Source organism: Pipistrellus kuhlii, unplaced genomic scaffold, assembly GCF_014108245.1.
Source record: "Pipistrellus kuhlii isolate mPipKuh1 unplaced genomic scaffold, mPipKuh1.p scaffold_m20_p_30, whole genome shotgun sequence".
NCBI lineage: Eukaryota > Metazoa > Chordata > Mammalia > Chiroptera > Vespertilionidae > Pipistrellus > Pipistrellus kuhlii.
The window spans coordinates 4,085,517-4,108,971 of NW_023425530.1; the positions used below are offsets into that span (position 1 = coordinate 4,085,517).

General features: G+C 38.3%; 2 pseudogenes; both read left to right on the forward strand.

The window, feature by feature from the left end:
• Positions 1–2,103: 2,103 nt before the first annotated feature.
• Positions 2,104–3,139, forward strand: LOC118731248 (annotated as a pseudogene).
• Positions 3,140–10,854: 7,715 nt separating this feature from the next.
• Positions 10,855–12,386, forward strand: LOC118731449 (annotated as a pseudogene).
• The last annotated feature ends 11,069 nt before the right edge of the window (positions 12,387–23,455 follow it).

A 23,455-nucleotide genomic window follows, 5' to 3' on the forward strand; every position in this document is an offset into this window, starting at 1 on the left:
TTATCAATTTCCATCTCACTTACTTCACTTAACATGATACTCTCAAGATCCATCCATGTTGACACAAATGTCAATATTTCACATTTTAATGTTTGAGTAGTATATGCACCACATCTTCATTACCCAATCATCTGTCAAAGGGCACCAAGGTTGTTTCCATGTCTTGCTTATTGTGAATAATGCTACAATAAGCATTTAGGTACATACATATTTCTTTATCAATAAGTGCTTTCACATTTTTCGTTTGGATTCTCTCAAAAGGAATTCCTGGTGATAAGGTAATCTATTATTTATATTTTTTATAAACCTCAATAATATTTTACATAAAGGCTGCACCAAGTTTCATTCCCACAAATCTTCACTTTTCTCCACATCATCTCAAAAACTTATTTCTTGACTGATTGATAATAACCATTCTAACAGCTATGAGGTGATATCTCCTTGTGGACTTTATTTGCATGTCCCCTATAGCTAATGCAGTTGAGCATTGTTTCATATAGCTATTGGCTATCAGTAAGTCTTCCTGGGAAAAGTATCTGTTTAGGTCCTCAGCACATTTTTTAATTAAACTGTTTGTTTGTTTGTTGTAGTAGTTGTTGTTGTTGTTGAGTTGTATAAGTTCTTATATACTTTGGATATTAGCCCCTTTATCACAGGTATTATTTGCAAATATCTTCTCCCATTAGACTAGTTGCCTTTTATTTTCAAATTTTAAATATGCCTTTCAATGTTTAGCATAATTTCATTTATAGACACTTTGAATAATTTTAAACGAAGCCTATTTTTTTTTAAAGTTTATGCCACTGATTATAATGCAACGCATCTCTACTTGAGAACATTTAAACATGCACACATGCCCTCACACATGCTTTCTATTTTATTAAAATGGTAGTATGCTTTTGTTCTCCCCTATTATCAATGTAGTCTATATGTATCTTCTTCTTCTTGGAAGATTCTACTTGGCATGAAGTCTCTGAAAGAGGAAGCCATAAGAATCTTCATTAATTAGAAGTAACAAACCAATTTAGTTTATGATGATGACTGCCAAAGTTTCAGAGAAATACTAATAATAACAACCATGCAAGACAGATTCATTGTGATATTAAGAACAGAAATTCCCTTTTGTCATATGTCCACTTTATGTCACAGAAACTACACTAGAAAATTATTTACATCATCTCATTTCATTACTCTTCCATCTTACATAACAGGGAATATTTACTATTCCCCTGGTGTAAGTGAGGTATATGCATGTACAATAGTGGGATTAAATAACTTTGTCAAGTTCACACATATGTAACATGATAGACTAAATTCTACTCCAGGAAATCTGACTCAAAATCCAACTTTCTAAATCACAGCTCAATTCTGTATTTAGAAAGAGTTACATATCAAAAACAATTGTAATGAAAGAATAAATTAAAATGATAACAATTACTGTATTTAGTGAGAACTTACTAAAATTAAAGGCATCATTGAACCACAAAGTGGTAAGAGCAGTAACCATATTTCTATTTATTTAATTAATTATTTCTTTTTTAAACATATTCCATTGACTTTTTACAGAGAGGAAGAGAGAGGGATAGAGAGTTAGAAACATTGATAAAAGAGAATCATTGATCAGCTGCCTCCTGCACATTCCCCACTGGAGATGTGCCCGCAACCAAGGTACATGCCTTTGACCGGAATCAAACCAGGACTTTTCAGTCAGCAGGCTGATGCTCCGTACCCTGAGCCAAACCGGTTTCAGCAGTAACCATATTTTTAGAAACAAATTCAATAAGGCACATGGAGAGTTAACTGTGACATCAATATAAAGCGTCAGGTCCCACTAAATTAAGTATGTTTGAGTTGAAATGACATGTTAATTACCATTATAAAATGAAAGAAACATGAGATTATCAAAGAAAAGGCCTTAAATGTCTTTATGTATTTGAAAGGTTCATATAAAAGAAGAAATTGGTTAATGAGTAGAGCATAAAAAAGATAAAGTTTCTGTTGACTTAATGAAAGTCTGAATAATTACTACAATTTAAAATAAGATTGGCTTACCATTTGAATGAGTAAATCGTTGTCATTGGAATGACTACTAGATCATGAATGATGTCCACACAAAGGTGAAATCAAAAGTTGAGGACTCCCTTAGATGCCTTTATTGAATGTTGCTTTTGCCTCCTTCTTTATAAGAAAAGCCAGCTTCATGGGAGCTGAAAATGACACAGAAACATCACAATTCCTGCTCCTGGGTCTCTCAGATGATCCTAAACTGCAGCCCCTCCTCTGCGGAGTGTTCCTGTCCATGTACCTGTTCACTGTGCTTGGAAACCTGCTCATAATTGTGGCCATCAGCTCTGACTCCCACCTCCACACCCCAATGTATTTCTTTCTCGCCAACCTGTCCTGTGTTGACATCTGTTTCACTTCCACCACTGTCCCAAAGATGCTGGTGAATATCCAGGCACAAAGGAAAAACATCTCCTACAATGGGTGCCTCATTCAGTTGTATTTTTTTATGGTTTTTGGTGGAATGGACAACTTCCTCCTGACTGTGATGGCCTATGACCGGTATGTGGCCATCTGCCACCCCCTGTACTACACAGTCATCATGAACCCCCGCTTCTGTGGCACTCTGGTTCTGATATCTTGGTTCATCATTTTCTGGGTCTCTCTGCTTCATACTCTTCTTATGAGGCAGCTGACCTTTTGTGTAGGTACTGAAATCCCTCATTTCTTCTGTGAACTGACTCAGATTCTCAAGGTGGCTTGTTCTGACACTCTCATCAATGATATCGTCTTGTATGTGGCAACTGCCCTTCTGGCTGTGCTTCCTCTCACAGGAATTCTGTTTTCTTACTCCAAAATTGTCTCCTCTTTAATGAGAATGTCCTCTACAGGAGTAAAATATAAAGCCTTTTCCACCTGTGGGTCTCACCTGGCTATCGTCTCCTTGTTCTATGGGACAAGCCTGGGGGTCTACCTCAGTTCCACTCTGACCCATTCTTCTTTACAAAACTCAGCTGCCTCAGTAATGTACGCTGTGGTCACCCCCATGCTAAACCCCTTCATCTACAGCCTAAGGAACAAGGATGTGAAGTGGGCCATGAGAAGGCTCCTCAACCTAGCAGCACCTTGTCTATGATGGATCTCTGGCCTCAGAACTAAGGGTACATTGTGTGCCCAAAGGTAAATGCTGCAAATTTAAATATCCGGTTTTTTTCACACCTCAAAGACAGGCTTGATTTCTTCTATTTCCAAACATATGTCATTTCACTTCTGTTTTGGTATTAGTTTTTCTCAGCCACTCCCTCAGAAATTCCTTTCTGACTTTTCTTTTCTATATGGTTTCCACAGTGTTCCATTTTGGCCAGCATTCCTACAGATATTCTTTTTTTTTATTATTGATTTTTCACTGAGAGGAAAGGAAAAGGATAGATAGCTAGAAACATCGATGAGAGAGAATCATTGATCAGCTGCCTCCTGTACATCCCCCACTGGGGATGTGCCCGCAACCAATGTACATGCCCTTGACCGGAATCAGACCCGGGACCTTTCAGTCCACAGACCGACGCTCTACCACTGAGCCAAACCAGTTTCGGCCCTACAGTTATTCTTAAGATTTCTAATTTTAAATTTAAAGCACTTATCATATAAAGTTCTGACTTGGTTTCCCAAAAAGTTGTCCTCATATGTTGCTAATCCTTAATTTTGTTATATGCTTGTTGTTATTGTTTTCTGAAGAAATTATATGAAAATCATACATTAATAGGACAATGTGCTTAGGATATCAGAGCTCTACTTGTCTCTTCACATGAATGACTTGATTTTATCTTTAAAACATTTATTTGACATATTTTCTCACTTTACTTTTCAAAAGAAGAGACTGATTTGAAGTTGGACAACAACCTGGCTAGCTGACTTTGTTATCCTACCTTTCACATAAATGGGGATGTGTGATTTTAAAGTAGGAATCTAGACTTGAAAGATGTTGTCTTCAGATGACATATAGGAATTTACTGCCTTGAAAACTGAGATGTGTCATTCATTGTACTCCTTCTACCCATCATCCTTCCTTTCCTTTCTTTTTGACCATTATTTTTTATTATTGCAATTTTGAGATAAACCCTCTGTGATCCAAAACCATGTAATAATGAGTACAATTGTTTTCTCACATGATTTAATTTTTTTAACTCTATGGAGGTGCCTTAGAAGTAATAGTTACACACTTGTGCCAAAACCAGTTTGGCTCAATGCATAGAGCATCATCCGCCTGTGGACTGAAAGGTCCCAGGTTCAATTCCAGTCAAGGGCAGGTACCTTGGTTGCGGGCACATCCCCAGTAGGGGGTGTGCAAGAGGCAGCTGATCGATGACTCTCTCTCATCGATGTTTCTAACTCTCTATTCCTCTCTCTTCCTCTCTGCAAAAAATCAATAAAATATATATTTTTAAAATAGTTACACACTTGTGGAACATGTTTAGACCTTAATTCACTTGGGGGAAGAATGTTAATAGAATTGAGTGTGCAAGGACACAATTTGATTGACTTAAGAGAAAGTGGAAGAGAGAAGAGGAGAGGCAACAGATCAACATTTCTCATATATATGAGAAATGTTGATCTGTTGCCTCCCCCAAGCCCCCGAATTGGGTCAAACCCAGAACCTATGTATGTGCCCTGACTGGGAATCCAACTAGCAACCTTTCTGTGTATGAAACAAAACTCCAACCAACTGAGCTACATCAGCCAGTGCTAAGCCAATTCTATTTTAAATTATTTTTTCTTAAAGATAATTTTCCTTAAGTCAATTCGCTAAAGCCAGCTCTGATCTTTATTTCTCTTGCCAGGTCACACTATGATTTAATTTTGTTGTTTCACCTCAGTGTCCACAATATTATCTACAAGTAATATAATTATTCCTTATGTTCAGTACTCAGGCAAAATTTCCCCCATCATTTTACCAATCTCTTTAGATGTACAGCAGAATATCAAGTAATTGAAGATGAAGTTTGCTACATTAGTCTGCTCATGAATTTAGCACAACTATTCTAGTGAGTTAATGTGGAATATTCTGATAACCACCATACTATTGTCCATCTTTGTAAGTTTGTTTTGTTTCTTTATTTGTTGATTTCTATTGTCTTCAGTTTTAAAACAGCTGTTATTGAGTTAAGAAATTGCCACTGGTTTCCTCATTTAGCAAGAGGAAACCAATTACATGATGAACTGGAAGATTTCCCTTTTGTGTTATAGTTGACACTTCAGTCTCAAACTTTATTATACATCTAACATAACCTTGAGCACCTACCATGTGCCAGGCACAAAATAGGTCCCTAAAAGGACAATGGTGAGCAAAACCAGTTACAACTTATAGCCCACAAATGAACTTAAAATTACCAACATGAGAGGAATATTGAAGGAATATTGTAGAATACTCGAACTGTAAGACTCGCACATTCTGTCTATCTTGACCATAATGTCCTGTTCTCTATCTCATGGTTCTCTCAAACCTTTTCTGATACCACCAAGTTCCACATATTATTAAAATGCATTTTTTTTCTTGTTGATAATAACCATTCTAATAGGTATGAGGTGATATCTCAATATGTATTTTATTTGCATTTCCCCAACAACTAGTGAGGTTGAGCATTTTTTTCATGTGTCTGTTGGCTATTTGCATGTCTTCTTGGGAAAATTGTCTGTTTCTGTCGTCTGCCCATTTTTTAATTGAACTGTTTGGGTTTTTTGTTGTTTTTGTAGTTGAGTTGAATGAATTATTTATATATGTATTGGATATTAGCTCCTTTATTGGAGGTATTGCTTGCAAATATTTTCTCCCATTTGACTGGTTGCTTTTTTATTTTCAAAGCTTAAATTTGCCTTTTAACTTATAGGTTGATTTCATGTATAGGCACTTTGAATACTTTTACATGAATTATATTATTTTTTTCAAATAATTCCACTGATTTTAATAAACACATCTCTATTTGAGACCATGTACACATGCACACATGACTTCACACATACTTTCTGTTTTTTGGTGTTTTTTTTAAGGTAGTATGCTTTTGTTCTTCCCTAATATCTATGTAGTCCATATGCATCTTCCTTTTGGAAGAATCCACTTGGTAGGCAGTCTCTGAAATAAGAAACCATAAGGATCTTCATTAATTAGAAGTGTTTTGTGGTGATTAAAAAAAGATAACAGACTTGTTGTGTTTATAATGATGACTGCCCAGTTTAAGAGAAATACTAAAAATGATGACCATGCAAGACAGATTTATGGTGATGGTAACAACGGAAATTCACTTTTATCAAGTGTCCACTGTATGTCACAGAAACTACACTAGAAAATTATGCACACACACCACCTCATTTAATCACTCATCTGTCCTACAATATAGAAAATATTTACTACTATTCTACAAAATGGAGGCAGAATAGATGGACGAGCCCTGAGCCTTATCCTGGAGCAAATAAAGGGAGCTGCTGAAAAGAGTGGAACCCAGCACGAATTGGTGAAGGAGACACAGCTGGTGAGATAGTTTGCAGGACAGAGATCCCCCAGATAAAGGTAAAATCAAAGAACTAGGCAGTAGAATCATTAACAAATCAACAAACGACAAGTGTTGGGGAGGATGCAGAGAAAAAGGAACTCTTTGCACTGTTGGTGGGAATGCAGCCACTGTGGAGTTTCCTAAAAAACCTAAAAATGGAACTCCCATTTGACCCAGTGATTCCACTTCTAGGAATATATCCCAATAAACTAGAAACACAAATCAGAAAGGATATATGCACTCCTATGTTCATAGCAGCACAATTCACCATAGCTAAGATTTGGAAACAGCCTAAGTGCCCATCAGCAGATGAATGGATTAAAAAACTGTGGTACATCTACACAATGGAATACTATGCTGTGGTAAAAAAGAAGGAGTTTCTACCATTTGCAACAACATGGATGGACCTGGAGAGCATTATGCTAAGTGAAATAAGCCAGGCAGAGAAAGATAAATATCATATGATCTCACTCATTTGTGTAATATAATGAACAGAATAGATTGATGAACAAGAACCGATCCAGAGACTGAGAAATGTTGATCAGAATGTCATACCTCAGAGAAGGTAGGGGAGGGTGGGGGTAAGATGGAGAGATCAACCAAGGAACTTGTGTGCAGGCATATGAGCCTAATCAATTGACACAGACAACAAGGGGGTGGGGCACAAGTGAGGGGTGGGGAGTTATGAGGGAATAAAGACACATATGTAAAAAATAAAAATAAAAATAAATAAATAAAATATTAAATATTAAATCTAATCCATACTAGTGGTCACATAATCTTAAGATAAATTGTTTCATGTGACAAAGATTTTTTTTATGATTTTTTACAGAGAGGAAAGGAGAGGGATAGAGAGCTAGAAACATTTATGAAAGAGAAACATGGACTAGCTGCCTCTTGCACACCCCCTATTGAGGATGTGCCCACAACCAATGTACATGTCCTTGACCGGAATTGAACCTGGGACCTTTCATTCCACAGGCCAATGCTCTATCCACTGAGGCAAACCAGTTTTGGCATGACAAAGATTTTTAAATGAAACTCTCTGTAGCCTGAAAATTATTTTAGAAGAAATCAAAAAGAAGTTCTTTTCAAAAGTCGTAAGGATTGTAATTGAAAATCAATATATTTGGCCTTTTGAACTAAAGTAAGTAATTTTTGTTTTTGCCTCCCTGACAAAGTTTATATAAAGTTACAAAAAGAAATTGACAGTTTGAAATTGAATTGCCATGGCCTAGAGCACATGTGTCAAACACAAGGCCCGAGGGCCAAATCCGTCCCGCCAGGCCTTGCAATGTGGCCCGCACCGCGCTGTCATCACTGCACTCCGCTGCGTTTCCATCACAATGACAGTTTATGACTGTTCAGTAAACCATTCGGCCCGCGATTTAGGCTGGATTTTAGATTTTGGCCCCTTCTCTGATTGAGTTTGACACCCCTAGCCTAGAGCAAAGAATATCCTTACATGATATTATCCTACAATGTCATTATAATTTTAGATATTTTACAACAGCCTATTGTACAATTATCCCAAACAAACTTACAAACTAATTCTTTGAATGTTTGGCAGCAATTTAAAAAAGGACAAAAAAAGCATTTATTTATTTAGTTAGTTAGTTAGTTAGTTAGTTATGTTTCTTCCACCACCCCCCCAATTTTTATTTATTTTTTAAATTACTCTATTGATTAAGGTATCACATATTTGTTTTCATCCCCCCATTCCCATCCCAAACCCCTCACCATGCATGCCCCCACCTTCCTGTTGTCCATGACCACTGGTTAGGCTCATATGCATGCACAAAAGTCCTTTGGTTGATCACTCTCCCTTATCCCCACCTTTCCCTACCTTCCCTCTGAGGTCCAAAAGTCTGATTGATGCTGTTCTTGTTCATCAGTCTATGTTGTTCATCATTTAATTTCTTTCAGAAGGAATTAAGGCACTGGGAAGGCACTTGAGCATTCTATATTGGTCCCTCTTGCCTTTTTTGCCAAGAGGGACCCTCTTCTCACAATCCAATTGCCCTCAGTTGTTGCCTGAGCTTTCTGTTCATGCTGAGCTTGAAGCCTCGTGGTGGCTGGTATCATGGATTTATCTCTCGCCCAATCGTGAGAGCTGGACCCTCCCTGGAGAAGAAATCTGAGTTCCCCAAGATATATGATCAGTGTTGTGCCCCGCCAGCAGGCAAGGGAATCCCAAGGCAGGTGCTGGACATGGAGGCTATGGGGGCATAGGCTACCAAGGAGACAGAACCTCACTTCATATCACCTTGCTTGGCCCCGGAGGATGACTGGTTAGCCAGAGACGGGAAAGATTCCTCAGGGAAGGAACAACCTAAGACAGGCACAGTCACAGAGGGGCCATCAGGAGAGAACTTGGGGGTCAAGAGGTAGGGCACAGACCTTCACCACCCCCAACCTTGCAGGGGTCTGAACCCTCACCCCTTCTGAGGGAGGTCTCCTGCCCCCATGGCTGCTTTGCTTCCCACGCCCAGCTCAGATTGGGGACACAGGTGACAGAGACTTGGCAGCTGCCCTATATCTAAATCCAGCCTAGCACCAAAAATGCTCAAGGGCTACTCAAGAATGCAAATAATCCTTTCCACTAATATTTACAGGGTAAACTAAGGTTGTTGGTAGAGTATTAAATTTTACAGTAAAATAGTAATCAAGTTTTCAGATTAATTTAAATAGGCTCATTGAAATAAGTGAATATTCAAGAAAATTTAATTGTACTGGACAAAAGTAGTAACTAAAATTTCTATTTGTAGTTTATCTCATGGTAAAATTCCTGAACATGCAATAAACCTAAAGCAGTCATATGTTTGTGCAAAAAATTAAAATTTAAAGTTATCAAGACTGCATTATAAGATTTACAAAAGCCTCCATTAATCAAAAGAGGGGGGGATAGTAGGGTAATATCATGTAAGGAAAAATATTCTAAAAGTAAATTACATCTAGAAAATTTTTACCTTACAAAATTAATTTTCATTTATAATGCTAACAGCAAGACACCCATGAAAAACACACATGGTGTCTAAATAAGACAAAGGAAAATTGGGCAAAAATAAAAAGGATCCCAAATCAATTACATAGAAAATATTCCTTTATTAATTCTTGGTCAAGAATATGTTTGTATACTTTCAGAAAACAATTCCAAGAACTTGTGGATTCCTGCAACAGAGATGAATTGACAGGTCTGCTCCAACCATGAAGATAAGAGGAGAAACAGACCAGAGGTGGAAGACACTGACGACGCCTTGCCATGCTAGCAGTCAGCAGCTATGCATCGCTGCAGGTTGCCTAGAATCAAACCAGAGAGGGTTGGACCTGCATTTCCACCATGTGCCTCTAGATATCATTGCTGACATGTACACATAAGGAACTGTTTGACATTGAAACAGGGACTCAGAACTGTTGGACATTGAAATTGGGACTCAAACATTTTTTGTTATTATATGTTTATTTCTAGTCTGCAGAAGAAAGATTTTTTTAAAGAAAAGAAATGGGGGGGAATAGATACAGAGGCAAAGAAGCATTGAACAGACTATCAAACTACAGTGGGAAGGCAGGGGAGGTTGGGGGTGGGGGTGGGGGCTGTAAGAGATCAGCCTACGGACTTGTATGCATGCATATAACCATAACCAGTGGATACAAGACACTGGGGGGTGGGGAGAACGGGGAGGCAGGTGAAGGTATGTACTGGGGGGTAGAGGAGGCCAGGGGAGGTCAATGAAGGGGGAAAAAGACATATTATTTGTAATATTTCAAACAATAATAAAGAAAAAGAAAATATTTACTACTGTCATTGTGTAGGTGAGGTATCAGGAGCTAAAAGACATTAAATAACTTTGTCAAGGTCACAAAAATGTAACATGATAGACCAAATTCTATTCCACAAATTCTGACTCAAGATCCTACTTTCTAAATCACAGCTCTATTTGGCTGTACTTTGGAAGAGTTATATATAAAAAATAATTGAGTCCTCACTGATTTGGCTCAGTGATTACAGCGTTGGCCAATGGACTAAAGGGCTGCAGGTTCAATTCTGGTCCTGCCCATGTACCTCAATTGCAGGGGAGCATTCAGGAGGCAACCAAATAATGTATCTCTCTCACATTGTTGTTTTTCTCTCACTCTGTCTCTCCCCTTCTTTTTTACTCTTTCTAAAAATCAGTGGGAGAAAATTTCCTTAGATGAGGCTTAATAAAAAATTACTAATTAAGATGAAGAAATGGATTAATAATGATAACAACTATACCATATCAAGTTCTTACTGCGATTAAAGGCATTTTCGTACCTCACAAAGATGGTAAATAGCAGTAAGCACATTTTAAAAAGAAACACAGTAAGGTATATGTAGAGTTAATTGTGACATCAATATAATGCATCAGATTACAGAATTAAGGTTACATGAATTGAAAACATATGTTTTAATCACTATTACAAAATGAAAGAAGTATAGATATTATCAAAGAAAAGACCTTAAACACCTTTGGTTATTTTGTAAGGCTCATATGAAAGAAGAAATTGGTATATGTTCATAAATTTGGATAATAGAATTAGTGAGGAGAACATAAAGAGACAGAGAAAGATTTCTGCTAAATTAAAGAAAGTTTGAATGATTACAAAATTTAAAATAAAATTAGGTTACCACTTAAAAGAGTGAGTCACTGGCATATGAATGACTACTAGATCATGTCAGATGTTCATGCAAAGGTGAAATCAAAATGTGATAGATAAAATAAAATAAAAACAGAGATGCCATTTGGCTGTATATTGAATGCTGCCTTGGCTTTTTTTTTTTTTTTTTTTTTTTTTAATAAGACACACCAGCTGCATAAAAGCAGAAAACCACACAGAAGTGTCACAATTCCTGCTCCTGGGTCTCTCAGATGATCATAAACTGCAGCCCCTCCTCTGTGGAGGGTTCCTGTCCATGTACCTATTGACTGTGCTTGGTAACCTGCTCATTATTGGGGCCATCAGCTCTGACTCCCACCTTCACACCCCAATGTATTTCTTTCTCACCAACTTGTCCTTTGTTGACATCTGTTTCACCTCCATCACGGTCCCAAAGATGCTGGTAAATATCCAGGCACAAAGGAAAACCATCTCCTACATTGGGTGCCTCATTCAGTTGTATTTCTTTTTTATTTTTGGTGGAATGGACATCTTACTACTGACTGTGATGGCCTATGACCGGTATGTGGCCATCTGCCACCCCCTGTACTACACAGTCATCATGAACCTATGCTTGTGTGGTTTTCTGGTTCTTGTGTCTTAGTGCATCATTTTCTGGGTCTTCCTCATTCATATTCTATTGATGAGGCAGCTAACATTCTGTATAGGTACAAAAATTCCACATTTTTTTGTGTGAACTGGCTCAGATCCTCAAGGTGGCCTGCTCTGACACTCTCATCAATAACATCATCTTGGAAATAGCTGCTGTTCTATTGCTTGTGTTTCCTTTTACTGGAATTATTTTTCTTACTCTAAGATTATCACCTTCTTAATGAGAATGCCCTCTGCAGGAGGGAAATATTGTATAAAGCATTTTCCACCTGTGGGTCTCACCTTTCCATGGTTTCCTTGTTCTATGGGACAGGCCTGGGGGTCTAACTCACTTCTGCTCTACATAACTCAGTTGTCTCAGTAATGTATGTTGTGGTCACCCCCATGCTGAACCCCTTCATCTACAGCCTGAGGAACAAGGATGTGAAGGGGGCCCTGAGAAGGCTCCAGCACCTTGTCTGTGATGGATCACTGGCCTCAGCAATTGTGTGCCCAAAGATAAATGTTGCAAATTTAAATATCTGGTTCTTTTCCACTCCTCAATGATAGGCTTGATTTCTTCTATTTCCAAAGCATGTGTGATTTCGAATTTGTTCATTTTTGTATTAGTTTCTTTTCAACAACTCCCTTGTGAACTCCTTTTTTTACTTTTCTTCCTTATATAGTTTCTACAATGTTCCATGTTTAGTCGACATTTTTGCAGCTAATCTTAAACTTAAAGCACTTATCGTATCAAGTGCTGACTTATTTTCCCAAAAAGTTGGCCTCATATGTTGCTGATCTTGACCTTAATTGGGTTGTATGCTTATTGTTATTATTGTTTTCAGAATAAATTATATGAAAATCATACATTAATAGGACAACGTGCTTAGGATATCAGGACTCTACTTGTCTCTTCACATGAATGACTTGATTTCATTTTTAAGACATTTCTTTGAGATTATTTTCTCACTTCACTTTTCAAAAACAAAAACAAAAACAAAAAGAGGCTGAGATTGAGTTCGACTACAGCCTAACAAGCTGACTTTACTATCCTACCTTACGCAGGAACTATGATGTGATTTTCAAATTCAGAGTAGGAATCTAGATTTGAAAGATCTTCTCTTCAAATGATGTATAGGAATTTACTACCTCAAAAACTGAGATATGTCATATTTTGTGATTCTTCTTTCCAGCCATCATCCTTCTTTTCCTTTTTTATTTGACTTATATTTCTCTTTATTACCGTTTTGAAATACACTACTATAAGATCCCAAATCAAGTAATAATGAATACAGCAAAATTAGAGTTGATTTCTCATGTGATTTAATTTATTTCTGGAACTCTGTTGTGGTGCATCAGGAATATTAGTTATAGATATGTGGAACGTGTTTAGAACCTAATTCACTTTGGGATGAAAATGTTGATAGGATTGAATCTGCAAGGAAGCATGGAGGAGTACGTGCTGCCAACAGTCCCCCCACATTACCTGGGATCCTCTCACCATCTCTAGTGCATTACTTCCAACATCCAGCACCAGATGGAACCTACTTTTCCCAATATGTGAGAGCAGAAGTGACAGGGGTATACGTCCTGTCAGAGACAGCTCTTTTTTAATAGAATACATTTTTAAATTGATTTCAGAGAGGAAGGGATGGGAAGAGAGCTATAGAAACATCAATGATGGGAGAGAATTATTGATTGGCTGCCTCCTGCAGACCCCTGCCAGGAATCGAGCAGACGAACCAGACATGTGCTCTGGAGTTCCATTTATCTTTTAAAAACTGCCAAACTGACCCAGCATGGCTCAGTTGTTGAGCATTGACCAATGAGGCAGTAGGTCACGGTTCCATTCCCGGTTGGGAAACATGCCTGGGTTGTGGGCTCAATCCCCAGTAGGGAGCCTGCAGGAAGCAGATAATCCATGGTTCTCTTTCATCATTGATGTTTCTATCTCTCTCCTCATCTCCCTTCCTCTTTGAAATCAATAAAAATATTTTAAAAATAAATAAATTGCAAAACTATTTTCCAAATTGGCTGCACCAATTTACATTCCCACCAGGAATGTGTGAAGATTTTAGTTTTTTCACATCTTTGCCAACCCTTGGTATTAAGGAAAACATTCTACTAAGAGAATATGCTTGAGTGTTGAATAATAGAGTATGAGTAGAAAATTAATGAAGAATAGATTTGGTCATTTTCAAGAGACATTCAAGAATGAGGCATATCAGAAAATATATGGAACTTGTAGGTCAATTATTAAAAATAAGGTTGGCTACATAGATGGAAGACATACCGTTAATAGTATAATTTGACCTACTAAGGATTTTATAAACAAACTATTGTAGAAGCCCAGTGCACTAAATTCTGCACTGTAGGGTCCTTAGTGGCTACCGCTGCTGGCCTGTACTCCCTCCTTTTCCTAGGCTGCCTGCCACTGGCCAGGGTCTCCCTCACTTCCCTCAGCCAGCCCCGCCCCCTGGTTGAACTCCCAGAAGAACTCCCAGTTGAGGGGACAATTTGGATACTACACTTTTATTATATGGGATTAGTACTAGGGTCATGTTCTTATTGTTATTATAAAAACATTCAAATCTATAAGGATTTTTGTGAGTTTATTTGAGCCAAACTGTTGATAATTGCTGAGAAACAGAACCTCAATGGATTGAAATAATGCTCCTGAGAATGATGGGTTACATCTTTATTTATACATTGCAATCAAAGGATGGAACTGGAGAGCAGCATTATGCTAAGCAAAATAAGCCAGTCAGAGAAAGATAAATATCACATTATCTCACTCATTTATGGAATATAATGAACAACATAAACTGATGAACAAAAACAGATCCAGAGACAGAGAAGCATCAATCAGACCATCAAAGCTCAGAGGGAAGGTAGGGGAGTGTGGAGGAAAGGGGAGAGACCAACCAAAGGATTTGTATGCATACATATAAGCCTAACCAATGGACACAGACACCAGCAGGGTGAGAACATAAGAGGAGTTTGGGGAGAGGGGGGAGATAATGACACATATGTAATACTTAATCAATAAAGAAAAGAAAATAATGAGAGAGAAAAAAAAAACTAAGGAAGGGACGTAGGTGGGTTGCATGAAATCCATTAGTGATAGGCTAGAGAAGAGTGAGAGAGTAAAATGGAGAAGCCCCTGGAAGTGAATAAAAAGCAAAATAATAGACACATACTTAGGTGGGTGCAAGAACAATTAACATGATAATGAAGGAATTTGTGATATCTGTCCTGGTGCCCATTAGGTTGCGCCCCTAGGGGTCCGGAAAAAAGGAAGTTTCAAGAGTATGTTATCCTAGATGCAAAAAGACAGATTGGCTCAGTGAAGGTAAAGGTTGACCTTGTCAGTGAAGATACCAGCCTAGGGTATAACTATCAACCATAACTGCTTTTAGTTAAAGTTTAATTTCAGACCATCCTTTGTAGTTACCTTAGGTCTCTGAGTTTGCAAGACTGCCATTGAGGCTTCCTCTGAGCTTGTCAGGTCAGCATGTGGCCCCTTTCATCCACATCATCTTTAGTATAATGTGAGGAATTTATAATTTCCCTGACTGGGAGGAAATTGAGGTACAGATAACAATAAGGAGGCTACTGAAATAGTCCTGGGAAAGATAATAGGGACGTGATATAAGCCAGTGGCAATGAGATGCATACATTTTTTTTTAAGAGGTGTATTAGTTTCCTATTGCTGTTATAACAAATTGCCACAAGCTAGTGGCTTAAAGGGACTTAAAACCCTAGAGATCAGAAGTCTAACATGTATTAGCAGGGTTGCTTTCCTCTTGGGAATTCTGGAGGAGAATCTCTTTCCTTGCCTTTTCCAAATTCTAGAAATCTCCTGCATTCATTAGCTTGTGATGCTTTCCTCCATCTTTAAACTCAACAATAGAACATCATCAAATCTCTCCCTAATCCCTCTAGCTTCCTCTGATAAAGACCCCTGTAATTACATTGAACCCACCTAGATAATTTATGATACTTTCCCCATCAGAAGATGCTTACCGTAACTTAATCACATTTGCGAAGTGACTATTACCATCTTAGCTAACATATTCACAAGTTCTAGAGCTTAATACATGAAAATCTTTGGGATGTTATTCAACCTGGCACAGCTGCACACAGAGGCTCAAACACCGTGAGGATTCCCTTCCAGAGTATCAGCTTTATTTTCTCAAACTGGTTACCTCCACGTAAATAGAGACATGGGAAACAGCTGCTCTCACCTCTCACATCTGGTAATTTCACTACTTAATAGAAACCAGATGCATTTAAGGTCCTTTGTGTTAAACAAAATACTTAGAAAAAGATTTAATTGGCACAGGCATTTCTTCTTTCCCCGTTGAGTAATCTACTTTGGTCGGGAGACAATTTTACTGGCAGCTCCATCAGAACCACATTTGTTTATTCAACTTATCAAAGCTATTTTTACTGATCATTTATGTGTCAGTCATTATTTTAGGCTCAACTGCCACAGGATTTAGAGGATCAGAGGTATGGAAAGGAGCAGGCTGTCATATGAAAACCAGTGGTCTGCATAAACCTCATTGAGAAAGTTACATTTGTCAAGACTGTGAATGATGTTAGGTGTCACAATGATGAGTGCACATCAGGGAAAACAGTGCACAGGTTAATACCAAGACCCTGAGGTGGGAGGTTGCCTGGACGCAATGTGGCTGCAGCAGAGCCAGTGAGGGGGAGCAGAGCAGCTCAGAGGAGGACAGGCATCAGGAATCATCCTGTGAGGCTTTCTCTGCCACTAAAGGGCTTTTGCTTTCCTTACTCTGAGTGACTGTCGAGTCACTGCAGGGGTTTGAGCAGACTCATAACATTGTCTTGCTGGAAAACAAATCAGTTTCACTAAAACAGAGATATTGACAGGAAGCCAAGAAGACCGGTCAACAACCTTAATTGCTCTAACCACTCACCCTTTAGTTGAGACATTGTTAGCTGAAACAGACTCCACCTTGTTTGTCCAGTGTAAGTTTCTGTTATTTCCTGTCTAAGGGCTACATGTAAATTTCTATTTATGTTGCCTACGATGTTTTCCCCAAAGCCTCAATAAAAGGGGATGGCAGGCACAGAGCAGTAGTAGTTCTCCCACTAGAGTTGGACTACCGCCTGGCCCCCCATATCGCCAAGTTGAATTTCTTTAAGTCTCAAGTCTCTTCATTTGTGTGCTGCCCTTCTCCAGAACCCGAACTCTAAATTGGAACACTTTCCACATGGGCCGTGAAAGAGAGTCCTACAGGTCTGACTTAGGATCTTAAAAATCATTATGGCTGCTGGGTTGAGCATGGATGGTAGGGTATGAGGCAGACTGCTTGGACTGGCTTATGCTCCCCAGGTGTGATATAGGTTGTTAGGATTATGGTAGGGATACTAGATTAAGGGTTGAAAGTGGTCAATTGTGCCATATTTTGTAGGAGGAGCCACTAGAATTTGTTGTCAGTCAGGGTGTGAGAGAGGAGAAATGCCAAGAATGCCTCCAGGGCTTGGGGTTTGAACAATTGGCAGAATGGAATTGTACCCACTGAGACAGGGAGGTCTTAGAATGGAGCAAATTTGGAAGGAAACAGAACATTAGATGTTGACATTTTGAAATGTCCAAATGGAGATATTCTGAATGGATAAATACTGTATTATTTTACTTATGTAAGGTACCAAAAGTAGTAAAATTCATAGACAGAAAGTAGAATGGAGCTTGCCAGGGTTCTGAAAAAGTGAGAAAGAACAGGAACTTATTGTTTGATGTGTACAGAGTTTCCATTTGGGGAGAGGGAAAAATTCTTGAGACACATGGTAGTGATGGTTACATTAACACTGCCAATGTACTTAACGCCAAGGGTATAAACTGTACACTTAAAAATTCTTATAATGCTACTGTAAAAAAGTAAAATTCTTGATTTCTGAGGCTGTCTTCCTGTCATCCTGCATTTCCCCCATGGTCTTCAGGCTAATAGCTATAAATATGCTAATTCATTAGTGGAATTCTGCTTGAGACTTGTGTTTTTGGAAGGATAGTCCCTTGCCAGAAAATGCCTCTCCCAAGGAGATGGGGAAATTTGTGCAAAATAGTGAATGTTTATCAAACATCAGCAGGACTCAACAGAGAGATTTAGAGATTCTGCTCTTTCTCAGATCCCTGCAGGTGCTCAGCCATGTCTGCTGCCAACAGTCACCTCCTATCCCCATTTTCCCTTCTCTGATATAAAAGAAGCCTGAGCTTGAGGCTGAGGGAGGATGGATCTGAGGAACCTCTAAGGCCCCCATCTTCTCAATTGGGCACCATCTTGATCAATAAACTTTTCCTTACTCCAAACTCAGACATTTTGAATATTTGCCTTTTGATGTGTTGGGCACATTAACTTTAACACTGGTAACAGTACATTTTATGGTAAGCTAGAGGACCAGTGCACAAATTTGTGCACAGGTGGGGTCCCTAGGCCAGGCCAGTGATCAGGGCCGATCAGGACTAATCAGGGCCAGGCCAATGGGGAGTCAGCCCTTGGCTCCCCTGGAAAAAGGATTGTGTCTGCTGCCACCCATCCCTGGTTCCCCATCTCAGCCTGGGTGGGGTCAGAGGAAGAGGCAATAGTTGCTGGGCCAGGTGGGGCAGGAACAGATACCAGACATAGATGCTGCCAGCTGGCAGCAGGAGGTTGGCTGTGGGAATGCACTGCCACCAGGGAACAGCTCCTGCATTGAGCATCTGCCCCCTGGTGGTCAGTGCACATCACAGTTACTGGTCAACTGGTCATTCTAATTGTTCCTGCCATTCAGTTATAACAGTTGCTTAGGCTTTTATACATGCAGATAAGTTTAGCCACAATAAAAATATTAAGTAAAACAAAATAATGAAGAAAGATGACTACAAATTTCTCTAGTGATAGGATTGATTGGTTATTTGTGGTGGGGCTGATAATTTATGCTATAGAGATGATTCAAGATGGAGATTGATCATGCCAAAAAGACTTACCAGGTAAATCAAGAGGTGGGGCTTTAGACCAAATAATGTCAGTACAGGATGGGGAAGGCTGGAAATTGTGTTCAAACAAATGGGCAATAATTTAATGTATTACATCTAGCTAACAAAGCCTCATTAAAAACTCTGGATTCCGGAGTTCAGGTGAGCTATCTGGATGACAATACTTTGAGTATTGTGTCAGGAGGGGTTAATGGGTTAGAACTTCATGGGGTGAGAACAAGACACTTTAGATATGGGATGCTTCAGTATTCCCTATGTCTATCTTCTTTTCACTAGCCTAATTTGTAGTTTGTTTTGTTTTGTTTGTTTATGAAATTTTTTTATTAAGGTATTATAATGTGTCCTTATCCCCTCATAGCCTCCCACCACCTCCGCCTCCACTCATGTCCTCACCCCCCTGGTGTCTGTACCCATTGGTTAGGCTTATATGCATACATGCAAGTCCTTTGGTTGATCTCTCCTTCTTACCCCCACCCTCCCCTACCTTCCCTCTGAGGTTTGACGGTCTGATCAATGCTTCTCTGTCTCTGAATCTGTTTTTGTTCATCAGTTTATGTTGTTCATTATATTCCACAAGCGAGGAAAATCATGTGATATTTATCTTTCTCTACTGTAATCAAACTGTAACCATACATATAACAATGTCCTAAGCTCTGTGGTTCATGCTGGTGATTCTTCAACCTGAGGAAATTTCCTCATTCTGAGTCACTTGGGCAAATTATTGAATGTGAGAGAGACCCTGAATGTGTGGCTTACTGGTATGAAGTGTGGGTAGCCTTGGGGACTTCTGAACTTATGGCTTGTGCCTTAAGTCAAAACAGTCTTGCAGTTGTGGCTGTACTTACTACCATAAACTTTGTACTTTTTAATAATTCATATTACTGGTTGCATAATTTCAGATTTAATATTAAAATTATAAGCATTGTTTAGATAACAAATATACATAATCAAGCTTAATTCCAGTAGTCCTCTTTGTTAATTAGAATAACATTATTGAGCTTTTCTATACTGTTCATGTTATGAAATATATTTGCAAATAAAATTCAACGATAAAATTAAAAAGTGCTATATTGCATATTTGAAAGTTACTAAGAGAATAGATCTTAAAAGTTCTCATGACAAAGAAATTTTGTAACTATGTATGGTGACAGGTGTTAACTAGACTTACTGTGGTGATTATTCTGCAATAGATACAAATAATTACTCATTGTGTTGTACACCTGAAACTAGCATAATGTTATATACTGATCATACCTCAATTTTATCAAGGCTGGGTCCTCCCTTTTTTTTGCAACAAGGAAAGATTTGCATATGCAGGAACTCTCACACTGAGCCCACATTCTAACTAGAATTTTTAAAAGCCACTAGCCTTGACATCTCATGGCATTTCAGACCAGTTTAGATGGGCTGCTATGCTTGCTACAGACCTGGAGATCTTCATATGAGCATTAAAACCAAACCGAGTCTTGAAGAGAAACATGTATGGCACCTCAATGGCACATCCAAGAGATTAATTCAAACCTAATTTAAGCACAAAGTACATAAACTCTATAAAGCCACCATTATCATGGAGAAGGATGAAACCTTAACATTTGTGACATTCATGGAACTAGAGGGTATTATGCTAAAAGAAGTCAGAGAAAGACAACATATAGTTTCACTTACATGTAGAATCTAAAGAACAAAATTAAGAAACAGACAAAGCAGAAACAGACTCATAGATATGGAGAACCAACTGATTGTTGCAACATGAGAGGGAGCGTTGGAGGCTGGGTGAGAAAGGTGATGGACTAAAGAAGTACAAATTGGTAATTGCAAAACACGGGAATGTAAAGAACAATATATGGATTACAGTAAATAATATTGTAATAATTATGCCTGGTAACAGGTTGATACTAAACTAATCTGTAGAATCACTTCATAAATTATATAAATGTCTAATTGTTATGCTGTACCTGAAACTAATATACAATAATATTGAACGTTAACTGCAATGGGAAAATTTAAAAAGATTTTCATTTAATTTTAATAATATATTTTATTTTATTTAACCCAGTGATTCCAGACATTATCATCTTAACATGTAAACAATATAAAATTTATTAATGGATGTTATACATTTTTACTAAGTTTAAAATCTGAGGTGTATTTTATAATACAGCACATGGCAGTTTGCGCTAGTCACACTTCAAGTACTCAATAGCTACATGCAGCTGGTGGTTCTTATACTGACAATGCATGTCTAGAATTACAGTATAATCAAATACATATGAAATCTAATCTAATATAATTTTCTGCAAAAAATATTTTATTTTCTTCAAATGCTGTTGTTTTAAAACTTATGTCATCTTTTGAAAGTATTACAAATGTCCCTTTTCCCCCACATTGACACCCCTCCAGCCTGTCCCCGAACCACTACAAGCTTTCACTGCACTATTGTCTGTATCCATGGGTTATGCAAATATGCATATAAATTCTTTGGTAATCTCTTCTAGACCCACCCCCCTGCGATTCATCAGTCTATTCCAATTTTCCATGTCTCTGGATCTACTTTGTTCATCAGTTTATTTTGTTCATTAGCTTCCACATATGTGTGTGATCATGGGATACTTAACTATTTCTGACCGACTTAAATAAGTTTTTAAAATCCTGTAAGGCTAAAAAAAAAAAAAAAAAAAAAAAAAAGTTTTTTTCATTCAAATGTCCCTAGAGATAGACCAGATAATACTGTACTCTTTCCCCAGATCCCCCTTCAGGGTTAAGGACTTATGATCCAGGTGCAGGCAGGTCAGCCATCTGACAGCACTCGGGCCTCTGAAAATACCCATCAGTTAAAGGAAGCTGCCTCACCCAGGAAACCCCATTCAGATGTCTTGACATTTGCATTCACCACTATACTTGCACAGTGGTTGCTCCTGAGCTGCTCCCATCCAGTCACTGAGAACAGCAGAATGCCAGTGCATGCCCATTGCCATGGTCACACAATGACATTGATGACCAGGATCACTTACACCTGTCTACCAGAATGGTGACTCAAAACTCAAACTATTTAGCCAAACTCTGATTTTCTTTAGAAAAGACCTCTCTACCCCTGCATCACTATAAACACCAAGGGATCCATGGCACCTACAAAGTTGTTCAGAAGAATATCTCAGAAAGAGGGTTTCTGAGACAATTAAATATTCCTTGTCAGTTTTAAATAAAATCAAAGAAAGAAGTGTTTCTCCTTGGAGGAAATAAATATATCTCCCCCACTTGATGTTAGTATTGAACAGCATCAGAGAAAAATATTCCATTCTTTTAGTTTTGCCTCTCAGGGGATCTGAATTGTGTGAAGAGTGCAAAGACAATGGAACAATTTACTTAATGAAGAGCTCTGAGAATTCAGCGCTTGAGATGCGGGAAACTTTAAATGTGTGTCTTTTGTCCATTTCCTTAATTCTCTAAACCGAGACAAATAGAAACTCAGTTGGGCTTGCTAGGGATAAACCTTGGAAATCAGAGAGCTTCAGTGATAACCTTCAGAGAAAGTCCTAGTTTCCAGTGAAGGATGGTGGCATGAGAAGAAAATGAGACAAAGTGGGTACTGTGCTTTATCTCTGGAATAATTAGATGGGGACAGCCCGGTAGTATATAATTTATGACAATGAAGTCCCTGTACTTTAAAGGTACTTTTGTTTCCACTGAAACCTGTTTTTTTTTCCAGCTTTTGGTCTGTTTCCTTCTCTTTCTTTTTGGGATCAAGAGATCTCTGCAGTGAGACTTGTTTGGCAGATTATCTCAATCTATTTTCCCAAGCTGTAGGATTTTCTTGATTTCCAGATCTTCAACAATTCGTTCATTCACCACTCACTGGAGATCTGCTATGCACGAGGTATTGTCTATGTTGTTACTAATGTGATTGGGTTTCGTTATTGTACTCCCTACCTATTTTGCAGCAGATCTGATTCAACTGGTATCTCTTAATAGTTCTACATTGATGTTATTGCTGTTTCACCTCAGTGTCCATAATTGTACTTGCAAATAATATAATCATTTCTGATTTTCAGTACTCAGGCAAATTTTCTTTCTTCATTTTACCCATCTCTTTGGATGTTCAGCAGAATATCCAGTACTTGAAGATGGAATTGAGTGTATTGTCTGTTTATGAATTTAATACAGCTATTCCAGTGAGTTAATGTAGAATATTCTGTTGTCTGCCCTTTTAAAACAGCTGTTGTTAAGAAATTACCATTCGATTGCTAATTTAGCAAGAGGAAAACAATAATATGATGAGCTGGAATATTTCTCTTTTGTGTTATGGCTGACATTTGTATACGTTGAGCACCTGTGCCAGGCACCTGATAGGTTCCTGACATGACAGAAATGAGCAAAAATAATTATAACTTCTAACCAACAAATGAACTTAAACTTACCAACAAGGAAGAGTATAGGATGCTCAGACAGTAGGACTCACACACTCTATCCCACCAGTGACCTGTTCTCTGTCTCACTGGTTTCTCAAATCTGTTCTGATACCAAGCTCACCAACCCAAGTACAACTGCAAATTCTCTTCTCTTAGTCTTAAGTGCTTACCCTTTTTCAATTTCTCCTAATTCACAATTATCCATGCTTCCTTTCTCT